The 15635-nt window shown below is 46.3% G+C and overlaps 1 protein-coding gene across 1 annotated transcript in view; it reads left to right on the top strand.

Annotated features, from left to right (window-relative positions):
* Positions 1–15635, top strand: part of LOC123371090 (C-type lectin domain family 4 member F-like) — a 212492-nt gene that overhangs the window by 158578 nt on the left and 38279 nt on the right. The gene's annotated exons all lie outside the window — the stretch shown is intronic.

The raw sequence follows: 15635 nt of genomic DNA, 5'->3' as shown, positions 1-15635 counted from the left end.
GCGATTGGCTGTCGGAGGTCATGCAGCGGAGGGGCTGAGCCTGGGGAAGCCTGGGCCCTCTCCCCTCCTGGGATACCCCCAGCTCCGCCCCAGCCATGGCATCCTGCTCTGTGTCCTGGGCCCACTTGTGTTGTGGGACCTCCAGCATCATCCCGCTGAAGCATGGTGAGGGGCAGGCTGGGGGCAGTGTGGGGCCAGGCCTGTGTTCTGCTCCTGGCCTCCGGACCACGTCCCCTCCCCCCTGACCGTGGCGCCCTGGGCAGTCACCCACATCGCCCGCCCCGAAGGCCGGCCCTATCCTATGGGCATCCCCGACTGTCCAAATCTGCATCTTTTTCCTATGTGTGACCATCCACGGGTGGGAGTTCTGCTGTCCAAAGAGACAGACCCTGCTCACTGCTCCGGCGGTAACATGGGATGAGAGGGGGCACGTGTGGAATCAAAGGTTAGCGTGTTACACAAGCATCCTGGTGAGTACGAGCAGCACTGGTACAAGCAGCCAAGTGGGCACATGCCCAGCGATACACAAACGTTGGTGGCTGAACGCCGACATGACTTTGTAGCATAGACACGGCCTCGGTCGCCATCTCTGGGGCTGTACAGGAGGTTTCCAGGAAGGACAAGCAGCCTTGCTGGCTTTTTCCTCTCCACTGATCACTCCCAGTTTGTTGAGTTTTGCTGGGAAACTTCCCCAGCCAGGCTGAGTTTGCCCTCCAGCTCCCTAGGTAAGACCAGTCGCCACATGGTCAGCTCTGCTCTGGCTGCTAGTCCAGGGCTGCTGCCTGCTGGGGGGGTGTCTGGACGCTGGGCTAGGAGACGACAGTTTGGATGTTAGTGTAGTTGTGTAACGTGCACCTTGAGCCCTGCACCCCTTTGTGGGGAGGGGAAATCCTGGGACCGACGCAGCCTGACTCCTGCCTGAGGAGGATCCCGGCCAGCAGAGACCAGCCCCTCTGCAGTGACCAAGGAGTCCAGAGTCAGCTCTGACCCTGAGGATCATTCATGGAGTTTGTGAGGGCACCAGGGTATTTGTTTTGGGGACCCCCTACTCCCTGAACTGTGTCCCCAAGCCAGGGAGTGACGGTTTGGGGATTTTATAACCTGCTGCTTATTAAACCTGTGGAAGGACTTACCACCTCCTCCCACTTGTGAGTCCTTTGGGTTGTACTGAACCCAGCCAGCCACACGGCTAAACCACTGCAGAGACGATCTCGTGGTCATACGTCATCAAAGGCTCCAACAAAGTACGGTACCGATGGGACACTGATCTTATATTTCATACATCAGGTCCCGTGACTGGGGAAAGTCACGGGTATTAGCAGTGTTTTACCCTGTTATGGTATGTTTGTCTCCTGTTTAATAGAATTACTGTTTTGAATACATTGTATGTGTTTGTGTTATTTCTTGGGAGTCTCCAACGATCTGGCAAGTAAGTGGGAGTTCCCCTGTGGTAAGAATTTTCCACCCAAGCTGCCCCGGTGACCCTGCCAGGAAGGAGCGAGGGGGGGTGGAGGCACCGCCAAATAAATTCCTAGGGGAAAATAAAGAAGATTCACCCTGCTGAGGGGGTGGCAGGATCCAGGAGAACCCAGACCTGTCCATCAACTCCTGTAAGCCAACTGGCATTAAAGAAGGTGACCAGGTGGAGCGGGGGCGCTACATGGGAATAGCTGCTGGCCGGACGGGGCTTTGGGCTGGTGTTTGCTGACGAGATTCTGAGGTGCTGGGCGGGGACGGAGAGGCCGCCATTCTCCTCAGGCCCCGGAGAGTCCAGAGGGCGGGGGAACATACATTTGGAGCCTCCCCCCCCCCGCCACAGAGACTGGGACATTTGGAGCCTCCCCCCGCCACAGAGACTGGGACATGATCAGTGTGAGGTCAGAGGGGAATGCTCGGAAGGTGTGGCCCAAACTCCACAAGTGAGTGTTGTGTTGTTACCTTGCACTGAAATACATGTAACAGCAACAGCACCGGGAGTCTCTGTAAGGAACCCCACAGATTTACTGCCGAACCGCGCTGCTGAGGGGACTGAAAAGTGTCCCGCATACTGTCTGCGAGGGGCTGTGTGTGTGTTAAACGTTCGCTCACTAAGAAATTGTCTGCGACTCTCTGAGCTGACTGGCAGCTGTCGTTAACCCCTACAGGCAGGGGCTGGTACCGTAGCTCTGAGCTTCAATTCTGTGCAATACGTTTCTATTTTGAAGCCCTGAAAAGACAGAGCTCAGGCCTGCGCTTCAGCAGGGAGTTGTGCTGAGGGGCAGGGAAGGGGGGTGTCACAGTTACACATAATTCTGCCTCCGCCTCCCCCAGCCCATTGCATCTCTATGCCCTGCTGCAGCATCACCACTGGTCCAGCACCGCCTGACTCCTGGCAGCGGCTTCCCCCTCACCTACCAGGTGGGTGGTGTCAGGGGCGGGCTGGGCTTTTAGGGGATTTGGGCTCAGCCCCATCAGTGTGCAGTTAGCCCCCACCTCAGGTGATGGGTTTGGGATGCTGACTGGATCAGACATCACGTGATGGTAGCCTGGGGTGGGGGCAGGGCTGCTTGTAAAATGGAGCCTGCTGTCTCACAGAGGGGAGACAAGGGGCTCAGAAAGACATAGGGGGCTGGTAGGAGAGGCCCAGAGCCTTGCAAGGGCCTGGTAGAGCTCCCTCACTCTGGGAGAGCTGGTGCCTAGTGCCCTGACTGACGGGTAAAGGGCAGAAAGAGACCTGTGGAGGATCCAGAGGGGATCCTGGGAGCACCTTCCCCCACACCAGCCAGAGGGAAAGGCCTGGCTGGAGCTACCTGAGTGAGGGCCAGGAGCCAACCCTTAAGGCCTGGTCGTCACTGCAGAAGAGGGACATTAACTTAGAGAATCATAAAACCATCAAGTTAGAAAAGGCCGTAAGGGTCGTCTAGTCTAACCCCTGTCAGGCTGCCAGGTTTGCTGTGTCTAAATCATCCCAGATAGTCAGCGAGCCTTTGAAACCCTCCAGTGATGGAGCTTCTATAACCTCTCTAGGCATCTGTTCCATTGTCCTACTGTTCTTACAGTGAGGAAGTTTGTCCTGAGATTTAATCTCGATCTGCTGTGCTGTAGTTTGAACCCATCACCCGTCGTCCTGCCGTCTGTGGCAAAAGAGAACAACTTTTCTCCATCTTTCTTATGTCAATCTTTCAAGTGTTTGAAGCCTGCTGTCATATCCCCCCTTAATCTCCTCTTTTCCAAAACAAACATACCCAGTTCCTTCAGTCTTTGCTCAGACACCTTGCACTGCATTCCATCCCTCTGACCATCTGTGTCCACCTCTGGATACTCTCCAGTTTCTCTACATCCTCACTATACATTGGTGACCAGAATTGGACACAGTTCTCCAGCTGAGGCCTACGCAGCACTGGCTAGAGCGGTACTGTCACCTCCTGTGACTTGCATGCGAGGCCTCTGTTACTGCAACCTAAAACTGCATTTGCTTTTTCTGCAACAGCATCGCATTGCTGACTCATGTTGAGGTTGGGATCCACCACAACTCCCCGATCCCTCTCAGCAGTGCTGCTGCCAAACCAGTTTCCCCCCATTCTGTATTTGTGCATTTGGTTGTTCTTCCCTATGTGCAGCACCTTACGTTTGTCTTTGTCGAATTTCATGATGTTGTCTATAGCCCAGTTCTCCAACTTAGCAAGATCCCTCTGAATTTTAGCTTTATCCTCCAAAGTGTTGCAACCCTTCCCTCCTAACCTTGTGTCATCTGCAGACTCGATCCATGTGCTCTCCATACGTACACTCATTGTATGGGGAGATTTTGGCAAACCAGTGAAGTGCCTGAAACCACTATGGCTTAGTGCTAAAAGCAGGTCATAAAGTGGCCATGCAGCAGGCTTAGCTTGACCAAGGAAGGAGGGGATGGGGGTTTGGGTGCCACAGAAAGGACAGCTTGACCCCATATCCTTCCTGATAAGAACTGTGTTGAAGTTGCTGATGCAGGCATTTTAGAGGAGCAGGATGTGCCCTCAAGAATGTGCCTGACAGGGTCTCAAGGCTGCAAACTCTAGGAAAAACCCCCACCTGATTAATCAATAATCAGAAGGAAGCCTCTTGCTGGGCAACTGGAATTGCTTGCTGAACAAGTTTTCTTTAAGGGACATGTCATTGTGTTATAAATAAGGGGAAAATCTTTGAGGTAGGGGAACTCTTCAGGACTGGTCTCTCCCTCGGGATGCATCTTGTGTTCCCCACCGGCAGACAGGCTGCCGCTGTGCCACTTGAGAGCCACACTCAGCCAGGAGAACAGGAAGAAATTCTGGATCCTTTGTGTTGTTGTTGTTGTTGTTTTTGTTTTTGGTAACAAAATAGCAGATAAGAGCTGTAGTAAAAGAAATAAGGAAAAAAGACAGTGCCTCTCTGGAGCAACAGCAGGGGTGAGGTGCACACAAAAAAAGAGGCAACATTAGAAACACTGAGCCTTAAGGTGGCTCTGAGTAATCAGATTGTACTTTGATGAAGGTACATGAAAACTCTGTGAGCACAAAAGAAACAGTTACACCTTATGTAAAAGTTGATATGGCTAATATAATGTTATAGAAGTAAAACTATGAAAGGAAGGTGCATTTTTCCCAGGACATGTGCAGTGTATATTGTAGAAGGGGTAAAAGAAATGCAAACAAAACATGCTACTTAATTAAAATCCTCTTAGAGCTCTTAAGGGAGCCACAATAGGTTGTGTTTTCTTTTTCAGCTGGCTGGGTGTTCTGGAAACAGGAGTTGAAAGTGAAAAGAAATCAAAACTTGGGTGGAAGTTGATTTTGTCCCTTTTAAGACAGGGTCTCTGAGCTGCAAATGGCTTTGGCGGCAAAAGCAAGCCAGAAAGCGTCTGTGTTAATGCAAATCACCTAACTGATAGAGGAAAGGGAGAAGTGTCCATAAATGGCACCACAAAGGAGCTGTAGATAATGAATATGCCTGGCCAGCAAACAAACTACCTGAAACCAAAAGGCTCAAATTATGACCCTCCAGAGGAAGGTGGAAAACGAAGTCAAACCTAAAAATATGAGAGGGAAAGGTTAACCCCAAGTAGGAAAAAATATCCTTTTTCTGTGTGTATGCAGTGCTGAAATCTGAAGACAGGTATGAAAGGGGTCTGCTTATATGCATGACACCCCTACCTTTTAATTCACCAAAACCCCAAGGATATAATTACATTAAAAAGCCTATGCAAAGATTTCAAGAGAACATTGAACACACTGGCCTCAAAAACAGATTGTCTAAATAAAAGGCATGGTATAACAAGATACTTTTAATAGATTTGATCTTAATATTAAATACTGAGATAAATTTAATGTTAATAAGTACCCCTGTAACAATGTATAGTGTGTATGATTTTTGGAAAAACCTTTAAGGTCATATGGTAATGATGCTTCTCAGCTATTACCTGTGAACACACTTAAAGCTTAGCACAGCAGAGAAACATTGCAAACTTGGTCTGCTGTATAAGAAGGCAAACCGAGGTTCACCACCTCATGAATGTAATGACTGAACAAGGTTCCTCGTTGTTTTTGCAGATACAGACTAACACGGCTGCCGCTCTGGAACCTGTCACCATGCAAGGCACTGAATTCAGCCGTATGAAGTGGAAATCCATCAACTTCATGAAAAAACTCGTGCAGATACAGACACACATCATCTTCCTTTCCAAACGCAAAGAAATGGACATAATACCAAAGGACTGAAGGTAAAGAATCCATTACAATCAACATACCACACAGACTGTGGTGAGAGATTGTGCCACACTCTCAAAGAAACTGCGGAACCACCTGATCAACATCCTGTACAGCAAACCAGAGAGGATCAAGAATGAACTCTTATCTCCTTAGACTGACCTCACCCTTGGTAAAGCAACCCCCATCCTGTCACGTGTTTACACCTGCTCCTCAATTTTTCACTTCATGCATCTGAGGGAGTGGGCTCTAGCCCACAAAAGCTTATGCCCAAATAAATGTATTAGTCTCTAAGGTGCCACATGGACTCCTCGTTGTTTATGCTGATACAGACTAACACGGCTGCCACTCTGAAACCGGTGGGATAATAATTCCCCCTAAACCGTTAAAAGGTAGGAGCCATTGAAACCTGGCCTGCCTATAGAACAAAACCACAGGAACGTGTGGGGGTAATTCCTCTTTGTTGCCACCAATCAGCAAGGATATTTGTAAAAGGAAGGGATATTTTAAGCAATAATCTGCCACCACAAAAGGGGTAGAAATACGTTCTTTTTGTCTTTCAGAAAATCAAGAAAAGCTGGTACCAGCTGAGAAGCAACCCAGAATACCAAGGATGTATTGTTGCGACAAAGATTGTGTTTTGTGTTTTATGTTTTGTCTTGTGTAGTTTGTCTTGTTGCTACCATTGTTGTGTACTGTGTTACAATAAAAAAGAAAATACTGCATTAGGCAGAAAAGGCTTAACAACCATTTTAACTGTATTTCCAGAAACCAATGTTGCAGAAGGGCGGAGGTCAAGAAACACCAGCCTGTTAACAGGGAAACATCCTGAGGGGTGGTAAAGGCACATTTAAAGCCAAAATATGCATCAGATACAGGGTTTATCTGTTGGGGGGAATAAAAGGATAGATATAAAAAAATGTTTTAAGGCACAAAGTGAAATTACCAAGGGAAAAAGGGTATGGAAAAACATTGGTTACTCAATGACTAAGACTTGCCAATTGTTACTTCTTAGTCAACTTCCAGCATGCAAGCCCAGCTGAATGCACCTGGGTGTTGTATGACACTGGATGTAAGGAAAGAAAAGCCATTGCCACACCTTCCCTGATTACTATAAGGGGCAGTACAGTAACGGCCCAGTGAAGGCAGAGCTGCCCTAATACTATCTCAATGTGAACTACTGAAGGTTATTGGAGTTCCCTGGCAGCCAGAGGGGGTGGGCAGCCTACAGAAAAGGCCCCCAAGAAATGCACTGAACTGCTTTGGGCGGACTGCGTTAGAAGTTGGAGTGCTGGATGCTACTAGCATAGAGGTATTGGCAAACAAACCAAGTTATGTTCATAAAGTAAATCATAATCTGTATGAGAATAAATGTTACTGTCATATTGTAGCAGATGTGAGTTTGACTTTCATGTACCCAAATTTCAATATAGTCAGTTAAAAGTGTCTGATACTTTGTATTCTATTGTAACACCTGTACCTCTTGGAATGGATTTAACTGTCTTACAAACATTGCTTGTACACCCTGATTTACAGAACCAACTAGATACTGCAAAACAGGAAGGGCGCAGAGTCATGGTCACCGTGCATCAGAATGCGGATGAAATTAAACAGGTATTTGCCAGAATTGGCCAAGACCTGTCACACCACTGCGGGGAAGTGTTATTGGGATGGTCCCCCACATGCACATCCTGAATTTGGCCCTATACCCCGTTATAGTAATCTTGGGGTCCCAGTTAGTAGTGGTTTTTCTTACCAGCCAAATGACATGCTGGACCTGGCACAAAATCCAGTAGTTGCAAGTCCCCCAACAGATAAGTCAGTGGCTACTGCCACCGGCACTCGTACTCCCGGGAAAGGAGGTTAAAACGATCACTTGTCAGTTGCTATGCTGGTGTGCTAAGTATGGGATGCCAACAAGAAGACAATTTGCTCAGTATCGGTTAAGAGCCTTGAGCTTTCGTTGGATCTCAAGGCAGGTACATCCAGAAAAGGTGTGGCGGCGACCATGTAAGGACCCCCTTGTGTGAAAGGTGACCTTTAAAGAGGGGAACTGTACGGGGAGATTTTGGCAAACCAGTAAAGTGCCTGAAACCACTATGGCTTATTGCTAAAAGCAGCCAAGTCAGCAGGCCGTAAAGTGGTCATGCAGCAGACTTAGCTTAACCAAGGCAGGAGGGGAGGTGGTTTTGGGTGCCACTGAAAGGGCACTTAACCCCATGTCCTTCCTGAGAAGAATTGTGTTGAAGTTGCTGATGCATGCATTTTAGAGGAGCAGGATGTGCCCTCAGGAACGTGTCTGACAGGGTCTCAAGGCTTCAAACTCTGGGAAAAACCCACACCTGGTTAATCCATAATTAGAAGGAAGCCTCTTGCTGGACCATTGAAATTGCTTGCAGAACACGTTTTCTTTAAGGGACATGTCATTGTATTATAAATAAGGGTGAAAAGTTTGAGGTAGTGGGACTCTTTGTGATGTCCTGTTGTGCCAGCCATCTAGCAGTCGGACAGTCACGTCTCCCCTGATTTATTTACTGACACCACCTCGCACAGAGTAAACCTTACCAAGAGCTTTCAGTTGAAAGAACCCCGGGTAACACCAGGTCATTACTGAAGTTGTTAAACAACACTGGATCTAGAACTTGAGTTAACAAACTTGAGGTAAACTCCTAGTGAAGACAAGGTGGTGTGTAGTTTTCATATGAGTTGTTAGCAGGTCAAGTTAAAGCCTGTGGAGGTGCCTAATAACTAACGTGACAAATATGACCTACCTTGTCTCCATGAGGTTTTAGCTTGAATTAAGGGCAAACCTTTCTTCCCATCCAGACGAGACCATCCAGAGCTCAGGAACGCTGCAGGGGACTGCTTAGCATGGCGAGAAAGACTTTCAGTTAATATTAGAATCTTTTGGTTAAAACCAAATGACAAAATCTCCTGCCACACAGAGTACAAAGAGCTCCCGAATGCATGTTATCTTGATGTTAACACTAGGCTGGGGCGGAACTTGGTTTTAACAGGAACCCCCCCTTTCCTCCTCTGAAAATATTTCTGACGTTGGCTGAGGATGGAAACTATCTTAGAAAAACCTCCCGATGCAGTAGGGCTGGGTTCTGCCCTGCTAATCCACACTGGGTTATACCTTCCTCCACAAGCAGCCTCACTCATTTGAAGGGGACCAGCTGCAAATTAAAGGATTTCTCATGTTGAGTAAAATTGGCAGAATATCACCGTCTGGCTTGGTCTACACTACAGAATTAGACACTGCAGGTTTCAAAGTTAAAACCAAAGCCATGAGAGTGTTGAAGAATAGTCACTATGTAAAATGTTATCGATTCCAGGCTTTGGAATGCCGGAGTGAGAGGTTCTGAGAGCGGGGCTGCATCATGGCCCAATTCTCCTAGACACTTAGCCAAATATTGCTGACCCACAGCATTAAGTACCCCCGCACTAGCTCCCATTTGCCTAATAAGATTGCTCCCAAATCTCGCTTCTTCCTCTTGATTTCTGAAGAAGTTGGAGGCAACACTCCCTTTAGCCACACTCTCCCCCACAAAAGCAGCAGAGAGATATAATGGGCACAAGGGGCGTACAGTGTGGCAATTGATAATTGAGTTCACATGATTGTTTTACAGAGTATTGCAGATTTATCATCAGATTTCTAGTTATATCCTTCTTTACCACAAATGGTCCTACTTGGTACCTGGAGGGTGATGTCATTACTTGCATCTTTCCCAAGCCTAAGTTCGAAAGGAGATTCAAATGTCCATTCTCCGTAATGGTTCAGGGAAAAATTCAATGTCAATGTATTAGAACATAACATAGCAAACTGAATATTAACATCTTCTACTGGACAAAATTTATATTTAATTTACTCTTTCTTGGAAATATCATAGTTAAACTCATGGTAAGTACAATTCAAGTTCAGCACCATGACATCATGATTAGGTGATTTTACATGGATATTCCCAGATTTTATCAGAGCATCTTGATGATGCATTATGAGAGACAAAGATATTTCTCCAGATGATACCACAGATGGGGATATGACATTTAATAAAGTGCATCTTGTGAGGTCCCTAGAAGAGTTAGAAAAAGTCTTTGTGGACACCTGCCATACACATTCTGGGAGAGATTAGTGTATAGGGCAAATCACATCCCTTTTCTTAGCCCTATGCCTCTGTTCTTCTTGGTCTTGCTGGAGCTCTCCATCCACATCACCAATCCCAATGGAAGGCGTCAGAGCAAAGTCTGAGGGAAATGGGCACGTTTGGTTAGGAAAAGAGGAGCTTAAGGAGGGATATGACAGCAGTCTTCAAACACTTGAAAGATTCCCTCCCCATGCTGAACTCTGGAGTACAGATGTGGGGACCCCCATGAAAGACCCTGTAAGTTTATATTTCACCAGCTTAGATTAAAAACTTCCCCAAGGCACAAATTCCTTTTCTTGTCCTTGGACGGTATTGCTGCCACCACCAAGTGATTTAAACAAATATCCAGGGAGGGACCACATGGAGCCCTATCCCCCGAAAAAACATCCCCCCAAGCCCCTTCAGCCCCTCTCCTGCAGGGCTTGAGAATAATATACCAACCAATCGGTTAACAAACTGAGCACAGGCCAACCCCTATGGAGTTTAGGACACTAAAAATTAATTAGGTTCTTAAAAGAAGAATTTTATTTTTTTAAAAACAAAAGAATGACACTGCAAAAATCAGGATGGAAGGAACTTTTTACAGGGTAACAAAAAGATTTAAAACACAGAAAATTCCCCTCTAGGCTCAAGTTCAAAGTTACAAAAAAAAAACCCAACCAGGAATAAACCTCCCTCTTAGTACTGGGAAAGTTCACAAGCTAAAAGAAAAGATAATCTAACACATTTCCTTGCTATTACTTACAATTTCTGTAATTGTAGATGTATCATGTCAAGATCTTTTTAGGAGCTGGTTTACCTGCTTGGTCTCTCACTTTGTCCCGAGAGGGAATCAAACAAAAAGAGCACCAACAAACCTTCCTCACCCCACCCCCGATTTGAAAGTATCTTCTTTCCCCTTTGGTCCTTCTGGTCAGGTGCCAACTAGGTTAATTGAACTGATTAACGCCTTACAGGTAAGTGATCCAATACCTCTGGCCAGGAGGGAATTTTTGTTATTGCACACATGAGGGTTGTTACCCTTCCCTTTATATTTATAATAGTTATCATAAAAAAAGATGGAAAAAAGTTGTTAGTAGTACGCGGCTCGATAGTATTCATTACCATGTATTTTGGCAGGTTTCCATGCCTCCTTTAGGGCTAATGTCCTGCCTTCCATTCCCATTTCCGTTGGTGTCGACGTTTGGTGCCATCGGCTATTTTTTTTTTAATGTTTGAATGGGGGAATGTTGCATGCTTATGCTTTGATACAGTTGGTTGATTATTTAGAGAAAAAGGTTGGAAGAATAGAGTGAGAGAACAAAGAAAATAAAGATTTTTGTTTTTAAAGGGTTAGTTTGAAAGAATAGAAGTAAGTTATTAAAGAAAACAAAGATTTTTGGTGAGGTTGAGAGAGGAGAGATTATTTTAAAGGCCTAGCTTGGCATTTTATTAAAGAATAAACAATTTTGAGATAAATTTAAAAGGTGTATTAAATACAAGGGTAGGTTAAGAAAAGAGCATTTAGAAAGAGTTATATAAAAGAGAAACGTATAAACGTAGGTTAAAAGAGAGAACAGGGTAAGGAAAGGGAAAAGAATGCCCCTTTGCAAAGGGCAAAGATAGACAGCACATGGTTGAGTCACAGAGAGAGAGATCTTACCCTTGTGGCTGTCCCTGGGGAAAGAGGCAGCTCCCAAGGCTCACAACCCCTCAGGATAGTTATCTCTGCCTCTGGAGTTCACCAATCAGATGCTGTTCTACAGTTGTGTCATAAAATACATTTTCCTGAACCAGTCCTATAGTCCCAAGACTTTTAAACTCGAGCCATCTCCCTCCCCTCCCATCACAACCCCTCCACCCTTAACTGCTTCTTAGCTAAAAAAGCAGACCCCAAGCATCTTTCTCGCCATGTAGCACATTTACAAAGGTGTGTTAATAAGGTTAAAACCATAAGCCCTTACTAACTAAGAGTTTTTAAAAGCTTTTCCCCCTATGTTTTAGACTAACATTGGTCATTTTTAGTGAGGCCAATTTGAAATATTACGCTTTTGCAGCAAAGCTGCTGTTAGTAAAAACAGCCTCTGTGAGCCAGTGGATCAGAGATAAGAAGGCTGCTTCCTCCCCCGCTTTTTAACAAATACAAGTGAAAGTTATATTAAGTTTTGTAAAAGAAAAACACTTTAAAAGACAAGCCTATATCAAGACAGAGCCCTTTATTTAACATTTTTAAATGTGTGTTTCAATTAAAAAAATGAGCATGCAGCAACACCCTAGAGTGAAAACCACAGAACCTTAGTAACAGCCAGTTTATATCCCCCTTATTCTGTAAATCAGTGGATCAGAGAGAAGTTTATTTTCCTCACCACTTTTTAACAAATCCATGTGAAAGTTATATTAAGTTTTCATTTTCTTAGGACTTTTAGATTTAATTTTTCTTTTGCCTTATCAGAATGTGTTTTTAAATGTTTGCAACCCGTGTGCTGAGACACAGGTACAAGCTCCTGTGTTTGGTTGGGTCCATAGATTTTATAAAAATAATACATCCCAGGCTGGAGCTGTGGCGTTCTCTACATTTTAAAGCAGATAAGACTAGTAAGGCTGCCAGTGATCCACGCACTATAGTCTGCCTTAGCAATGCGCTAGGGTCACCCCTTCGGTTTGCTTGGTTTTTTACACAGACGTCTTTCCTAGCCTTTTAAACACTGTTAAAGTTGTAAGAAATGGTGAGATTGCAGTGAAAGACACTTTGTGAAAGTTATAACAAGTATTTTATTCCACTTACTGATAGTAAAAGACAAAAGCCGTCGCTTTGTGACTGCATGAAGCCTATCTGAAGAACACCCCACCCCTTGACTTTCCCCCTTTATCTGTCGGTTTGATGATTTCGTCTAAAGTGCCATTTGGGTCCTCGGCCTCTGTCACTTTCTCCACCAATTCTTCCCCTAGAGATAAATGTTCCTGGGTTAAACAGAGGCAGTGCAGTGCCTGCCAGCATGATGATGATATTGAACACACTCTCCAGACACAAACTATCGCTAATTTCTTTCCTTTTACAGTTTACAGTCATGGTGCCTCTGACCAGGGCATCTATGGGGCACCCAGGACAATCCTCATTTTGTTTCGCTCTCAGGCAGTGTTTGATGATTCCGTGCACAGCTGCTCACACCATTGCACGCATCGCGGTTTTACGGTTATGAACTTCCACAGGCTTAATACTGAATTTCTCCCTCAGCTTTAGATAGTACAGGCCTATAGAATAAGCATCCCCCTCTGTTTGAGCATTCTGTTGAGCATCTGGTGTTAGGCCTGGGCCACAACAGACTGCGCCCAATCCTCTCAGCTCTTCGGAGCTGTCGGTGTCCAGAACCGCCAAGTCCTCTGAAGAACCATCGCTCAGCTGCTGAAAAATGTACAGTAAGAAATACGTGTTGCCGGCACAGAGGCCCAAGGCGACAGCAACAGTGGTTCGTTGCCCGGTGTGCTTCCCTTCCAATAAACACACCAAGGTGGAGAAGCAAAAACCAGGTTTATTTGAGATCTCAAAGCCCGGCACTTGGAGACAACAAGTCTCAAATCAAGCACACCCATACAAACGGTTTTCCTCTCTTTATACATAACTTCAGCTAAGCATTCCCATCACCCCCCACACTCCTCCTCTCCCCCCACCTTTCATTCCCATGCAGCAAATACACTTTGCAATAGCAATTACCTTAAGCAATTAAGTCATACTTGGCAAAAAACATTTTAGCTCGTTAGCAACTCTTCTGTGATCAGTTATCTGTACTTTCCCACCGTGGGGGCTACGTTCTCATGCATATAACTTTAATTACAGCACCTGCTTTCCGCCTATCTTATTTAGTATTGGCTACATCTAGTATCAAGCAACCTTGCCACTGCCAGTAATTAGCACATAACACAAAAGGTTACAAAAGTTTAGTAAGGCTAACAAAAGCACTTTACATAAAGGTACTTTGGGTCACATAGGCCCAAAGCCATCCTCCCGAGTTACCTAGATTTATGCCTAGTGACACCAACATATGTGTAAGGCATCTTTGTACTTTTTCACAGCATGCAGCTTTTAAAACCTTTTCCAACCTTTTAGACCCCTTCTGCATGCAGCTTTTAAAAACAACAAAAAACAACAAATGCAGCATGTCTCTGTGCAGGCATGATCCAAAAGGCTCTAGCCAACCAAGCACCAGTGACCGGGTCCCTGCCAAACCATCCCTTGAACATTCTTACATACAATGTACCAGTGCCTCATCTCTGTACAGCCCTTTCTTTGATTCGTTTGGGTTCTCCTGGCCGGGGTCCGGAGTCTCAAACAAATCTTGGTCTGGCGGTCTGGCCTCGTGTTTCTCCACCGTGTCATTCTTGTGGGTACAGGCTGTGACGATGCTGTTCTGGTGGGACCCAACTGAGGTGCCAATTCAGGACTGTAGCAGAGTGGACCCCTGCTCCTGCCCTGAGAGGTTTAAAAGCGGCCTGGCAGGGCTTGAGAGCTGCGGCTCTAAAAGCTAGGCTGATTGGGGAAGTGGCTACGGCTGGGCCACACCCCAATCAGGCCACAGCTGGCCCCTATACAAGACCAGGGAAGCCAGAGGCAGACAGTCTCTCTCTGCCTTCAGAGAGAGAAGGGCCTAGCTGCAGGGAGCTTGAGGCTGGATACCTGAGTGAAGCAGGGCTGGGGAAAGGCTGAGTTGCTGGGGAGCTCCAGCCTGGAAAGCCCCAGGCTGCGGCCTAGCAGAGGGCTAACAGGTACTGGAGGTTGCAGAGGTCAGCCCAGGGGTAGGCCAAAGCAGCAGGTCCAAACCCTCCTTGCCAGTGATGAGTAGGCTGATACTGCAGTCTGCCCCAGAGTGTGGGGCTAGACAATGACTGGCAGTAGCCATACACTGAGACAAGGTGGGGATAGAGGGTGGGGGTTCCCTGAGAAGGGGAAACCCAGAGAGAAAGGGGTTACTGCCAGGGGGCAGCACCCCCCTGTAAAAAGGCACCGGGTCCAGGGAGGGACACGGGGGCCTGAGGACAGGTGGATCACCAGCCTGCAGAGGGCGCTCCAGTGCTGGAATGAGCTAATTCCCAGAGTCACCAGCAGGAGGCACCGCAGGGGTGAGTCCGGCCCATATACAAGGACCAATTGCTTAAACAAGGCAGTTACAGCCCCAGGCTGGGGTTTTTCCACCTCTAAGGCAAACCAAACCAGCCAGACAAAGAGGACTTTGGTCTCACCCCACTGGCTAACCACAAGTCACACAAGCAATTTCCTTAGACACTCCAGTCTCCCAGTATCACCACCAGTGCACTCGTCCTGGGGTGAATGGTTATGAAAACCAACACCCCAATAAAAGAAAAAGGTTCTCTCGATCCCAAAGAATCAAGCCCCAGACCCAGGTCAATATACAAATCAGATCTTACCCAAAAATCACACTGTTGCCAATCCTTTAGAATCTAAAATCTAAAGGTTTATTCATAAAAGGAAAAAGGTAGAGATGAGAGCTAGACTTGGTTAAATGGAATCAATTACATACAGTAATGGCAAAGTTCTTAGTTCAGGCTTATAGCAGTGATGGAGTAACCTGCAGGTTCAAATCAAGTCTTTGGAGTACATCCCCCGCTGGGTTACCTAGGGAGGTGGTTGAATCTCCTTCCTTAGAGGTTTTTAAGGTCAGGCTGGACAAAGCCCTGGCTGGGATGATTTAGTTGGGTTTGGTCCTGCTTTGAGCAGGGGGTTGGACAAGATAACTGCTGAGGTCCCTTCCAACCCTGAGATTCTATGATTCTATCATTGGTCATCAGTCCTTTGTGC

The sequence above is a fragment of the Mauremys mutica genome, chromosome 5, assembly GCF_020497125.1.
Source record: "Mauremys mutica isolate MM-2020 ecotype Southern chromosome 5, ASM2049712v1, whole genome shotgun sequence".
Taxonomy (NCBI): Eukaryota; Metazoa; Chordata; order Testudines; family Geoemydidae; genus Mauremys; species Mauremys mutica.
The sequence above is the reverse complement of the archived record's forward strand: the minus strand, read 5'-3'. Positions and strand labels throughout refer to the sequence as shown.